Here is a 6000-nt window from a genome sequence, read left to right on the forward strand (position 1 = left end):
ATATTTAGTTTTTATAATATCAGAGGTTAGAATATTCTCTTCTGTTTAAAAAGTATTGACATAATTTTCTTAAAAATTATACACACTGATAATCACATTTTATTACAGTTTTATACCCTCATTATCTATTTTATATGAATAAATATACTACTAATAATTGTTTTTATTTTTAATTGCAGGTTAATGAAGAATAAATCTCAAAACTCTCATCTCTCAACAAAAAACCCTTGATTTAATGAAGAAATGAAGCTATGAAGACAAATGAATTATTTAAAATATTTAATAAAGAAATAAATCAAAGCCCAGTGGAAAATCAAGAGAAAATGCCAAAGTCCAAATATTGAAGCCCAAAAAGCCAAGAAAAAGTCCAAAGTGTTAGACCCTAGAGGGGGGGTGATTAGGGTCTTATGCTAATCTAATCCGATTTAATGCTAATTAAAATTAATTAATAAGTTATCCTAGCAAGTATGAAATACAACAATGTATATGAGCTAGGATAAGTAATATGAACAACAAGATATATCCTAACAAAGAGATATAGGCAATGTATGTGCAAGGATATATAAGCTCAAGGGTAAACAATCTAAACTAGATAGTGAGCAATATAATCAACAAGCAATATACAAAGGCGATATAAGATATAAACATAAAAGTAAGTGCGCCAATGCAATCACAAACAAACAATATGATTACGGAGTTCGGTCCCCACGACCTACGTCTCCGCTCCTCACCTCGAGGAGATCTCCACTATGACAACCGGGTTTTCTACATTCACCCGAACAACGTTTACACCTCACAATACAATCACTATGTAATCACACCTCACACACTAAGTGTTGGTCCTAGCCCGTGTCCTCCTCCTCAAGTGCTCGGTTACAACCTCTCCCTAGGCACGTTAACCGACGCCACTCCTCTTGGATTTGACCCCGTCTCTCACCACACACTTCTCTCGGTGTACAAGTATATTACAAGTGAATCCTCACAATTAGGCACAATATGACAAATGATTGTTCTCTCTAACAATGTGAGAACTCAATTAAGCACAACTCTTAGTCACAAACCCACAACCCTAAATTATACTATGAATGTAAATACAATAAGCTCAATAGGTTGTGTGTGAACAAAGAGTATCAATAAAACAATTAAACTAAACTCAAATATAAATCTAGCTTATGGAAATTATAATCAAAATAATAAATTGCTAGATGAGTTTAGAAACACTTCTCTAAAGATGACAAGAGAGTAGGAGAAGAGTGAATGCTCAAACACCAAAGGATGATCTCCACTTGCTCTTGTGAAATTGAATTCACAAACTCAAACCCTCAATTGCTTAAAAGCTTCTTAAACCAAACTTAAACAAACACTAAACAAGTTTAAACCCTTGTTAAACTATTTTAAAACATTCTCTTAGATATATTAAAACTGAGGTATAAGGGGGTATTTATAGCCTCCCAATACCTCAAACAAAAGCCCAAACCAAAAGACCAAAAACCCCTCCAACGGATAAAAAAAATAGCCGTTATGGGCATTCTGGGAGCTGGGCGGTCGACCGACCTTTTTTTCGGTCGACCGCTCGCACTGTACAAACCTGAAAAAGTTCCAGAGATATTTCCGGTCGACCGGTAGACATGTATAAAAACATGTTAGAGAAATAATTTCTGAAAAATAATTTCTAAGTTGAGAGAAATAAATGTTTGAACACAGATTTACAGTTTCTGAAAAACTGTTAACATATACGATTTTGTAAAATCAATTGGCACAGTAAATCAACTCCAAAAATAGTAAAATTTTGAGAGAAGTTTCTAAACATGTAGATAAAGATGTCAAAGAAAGAATTTCTTGAATATCACTTCCCATTTAGAATTTCTTGAATATCACTTCCCATTTATAAAAACTCATCTGTTTTGTAAAACATGCACGAACATGTGCACGAACGAAAACGTGAATTTGTAAATTCCTTTAAACATAACAAATCAATTCCAAACTTGATGAAACTTTGAGAAATGTTTGCAAATGATATTTTGAACATGTTACAAAAAGAATTTTCCAATTTGCATTTCCCAATTGTGAAATCTCATTATTTTGCAAAAGTGTTCAAAACATGAAAAAAGTGATATACATGAAGTTTGATGTTTTGACATAAACAATGTTTTGAAACTTTGCACAATGATTATATAGACTTGATAAAATATGTATATGATGATTGTTAAGTCTATAAACTGAGAATACAATATTTGAGCTTAGAAACCAAATACGTGTGTGTATATGATATTGAGCTTAGAGTATCTAACACACATAATATAAAACCTAAACTAAATATACCAAAGCTTGATCTTGATCTTCATTGAGCTCAACTTGGTACACGTTGCGGATGAAGCTAAACTTGGATCTTGAACTTGAATTGTACGATGCTTCACTAACTATTCCACCAACCTCCATTGGATATGTTCGTTTAAGCGCAATTCCATCCATCCTCCAACTCGTTGTTTGCCTAGAATAAATACGAAAACACAAATACTAGACAAACAACATTAGTGAGACAAACAACATTAGTTGTAAATTGTTTGTAAATCATCATCAAAATAAGAAGGCCAACACAAAGGCCCAAGCCCAAGAACAAACACAAGAGGATCTTCGGACAACAACCAGAAGCAGGTCTACATCGATGCCAGCATCGATGGGGGCATCGATGCCAGCATCGATACCATCGGCCAAGCTGGCAGTTACAATCAAAGGTTGAAAGATTTGTTATTTTTGGATAAGATTTCAATCCAATGGCTCTTATTCACTGATGTTTACTATAAATAGGGGTAGAGAGTGAGGGGTTAGAGGTGTGAAAAATTTTGTAACTCCATTTGGAGAGGAGAGCTACTCTTAATTGAGAAGGCCTTCCAAAAATTATAATTTTTGTTGCAATTAATAATAATAATTTTTCTCCACTTTAAATTTGTCTTTTCTCCTGTTTGTTGAATGATGAGGATGGAGATGAAGAGCAATTTGAAGGTTTACATTTCTTTTATTTTCTTCTTTTATTTTTTTAGTAATTTCTTTATTATTGCTTATTAGTTAGATTTACATTCATGCTTGTAGTGTAGATTTATTTTCTTGTCTTTTTTTTTGCACTTTAATTTGTAGAGTAGATTTATTTTCTAGCATTTAATTTTTTTAATTTATTTTGTAGTTTAGATTTTAATTCTTTGTAGTTAGATTTATTTCTTGTTCATAGTTTAGATTTTTCTTTTCTTTTTATTTTTGTAATTAGTTCTTTTTCTTCTTGCTTATATTTCTTAAGATGTGAAATTAATTCTTGTAGTAATCTTAGAATTGTATGAAACTAGTCTAATTTCTCTTATATTGTATGAATTATTCTCTTACACTTAAAATGATCATGTTTAGGATAATCAAATAGAGAACTAATTGGTAGAAGAAGAATTTGATAATCTATGCTTATCTTAAATAGTTTGATAGGTTATACTTATGAATTCTAGAATTACTATCTTGTTGTTATTCTTATCATGATTTTTATTTTGACTTAGATGATAATTTGATAGGTTATACTTTCCTTAAATGGTTTGATAGTCTATGCTTAATAAATCTAAGTTGAAATATGATAAAAAGAGAATAGTTTGTATTTTGTAATTGATATTAACTAGTAGATTAAATTCTAGATTTCTCATATCTTAATTAAATCCTCCATCTTGACTTTCTTGAATTTTCTTTTCATTCTTGATTTTTTTTCTTGATTTTATTCATTCTTCTTTCTTGCCTTACGATTTCATTTATTCTTTGATTCTTTCTTCTCTCCTCTAAAATTCAATTTATTGTCTCTTGCATATATTCACAACAATCACTCATCACAATCACACTTATTCTTTAATTCTATTTTTGTCATGCACAAAACATAAGAACCAATTCTAATAATCTCTTAAAATCACCTTCCTCGTGGGATCGATAACTTTTTATACTATAACTTGATCAATTGTGCACTTATAATTTTGGTACATAATTATGCTCGCATCAAGTTTTTGGTGTCGTTGCCAGGGAATATGCTAAAATAAGATTTTATTATTTTGGTTCTTTAACTTGTGTGTTTTCTTGTGAAGCAACCGCTTGGAGCTTGAAAATCTTGGATTGGCGATCAAGAACTTAGAGAATTGCTTTCGGGTAAGTCTTCTTTCTAGCGTTTTTAATTCCACCCTTTTTAGTTAGCTTCACAATTAGAGACAATTAGGATTTTAAAAAAACAAAAAGATTTTATTTTTTTGTTGACCATAATAAAATCCACCTTTTACTTGGACATTAACTAACAAGATAATAAATTCAAAAAAGAGCTCTCTTCTCACATTTGATTGTTATTGACCATAATTAAAAAAAAAGATTTATTTTTCATCCTTTTTAGTCGCTTTTAATTTCTAGGGTTGTATTTCATATAGTTTGAAGGAATTTACCAAAGTGATTGTAGCACTTGATTTGGCACATACTTAAAACATTCTTAAGGGCAAAACCCAGAATCAAGATAAGGTAAGGGATTTCATCACCCTTTCCATAGCCCACAAATCACTAATTCTGTATTTCACAAACCCAAGACTTCTAAAACTCATTAGATGTTAGCCCCTAAGGACTCGAGCTCAATAAGGAACAAGAAATCCTTAAGTGAACCGGTTTAAGTTTTCTCAGATTAGTTGGTGTCTAAGGCAAGGTTTAGAGGTTGCGTAAAGCGCTCCGCAAGGAACAAGATACTTAATTGATCTCTGATAACCCTTTAGTACTATCCTTACCTGACTAACTACTTGGGTAAAACTTTAATCTTTTTACTGTAGGAGTTTTTGGTTAGGAGCTGGTCTAGTTGAGTTAGGCTAAACGCTAGAATTAGAGTGATTGAAAAGTGATTGCTTTGATTTGTTTTAGTTAGGATTTTTCTTTATCCTTTTCTTCTCATAAAAAAAACTAATTTTCTTTCTCTAAAAAGAAAAATTATTATAAAAAGAAGTTGTTTGGTGTATGCAAACTTGGGTTAGGGATAATTCTCATCGTTTAATCCGTGTTGAACCAATCCAAGAAATAGCAAATCAACCCGTTCTCCAAGATATGTGTTACCCCACCAGAAATGTAATTCCATCTTGCATAAGGCTCCCCGAAGCAAATGGAGCAAATTTCGAGCTTAGACTACATTACATAAACATGCTACCCAAATTCCTTGGAAATGAAACATAAGATGCATATATTTTCATTTCGGAATTTGAGAAAGTATGTATTATGATTAAAATGAGAGAATTAACCGAAGATGCGATTAAGCTCATATTTATTCCATTTGCTCTTAAAGATAAAGCTAAAAAATGGCTGTACAGCTTACTGACAAATTTCATCTCAACTTGGGATGAATTTGTCACCGTTTTTCTTAAGAAATTTTTCCCTATTCACAAAACGGTAAAGCTAAGGAACAACATTCAAAACTTCAAAATTATCCCGGGAGAGCCATTTTGGAAATATTTTCACCGATTCAAAGATCTTTTAATCTAATGTCCTCATCATGGTCTAGAAAAATAGCGATTGTACCAAGTCATATATGAAGGATTGGACTATTCTTCAAAAACATCTTTAGAATCGATGTGTCAGGGAGATTTTATGAGAAAAAACACCGATGAAGCTTGGGAATTCCTAGATAGTCTATCCGAGAAAACAATGCAGTGGGAACACTATGATGACAGGGTTTCATCAGTTTCCCAATCTAAGTCTAGTAGTCTTTCTCTAGAGTCAAACATTGCGTCTGAAGCGAAGATGGCGATGATTATGCGGAGGTTAGAAGCCTTAGAAGTTAAGGAACGAGCTCCAGCTCAAATCAATCATGTGTCTGCCCCGAGTTGTCATAACTGTCAATCTCCTACCCACGTTTCAGAGGAATGCCCTCTCTTAGGAAATAACCATACATTAGAACAGATGAACGCTGCATTCCAGCACCCTAGAAATGATCTATTTTCTCCAACCTACAATCCAGGTTGG

This window comes from Asparagus officinalis, chromosome 6 (assembly GCF_001876935.1).
Source record: "Asparagus officinalis chromosome 6, Aspof.V1, whole genome shotgun sequence".
Lineage (NCBI taxonomy): Eukaryota > Viridiplantae > Streptophyta > Magnoliopsida > Asparagales > Asparagaceae > Asparagus > Asparagus officinalis.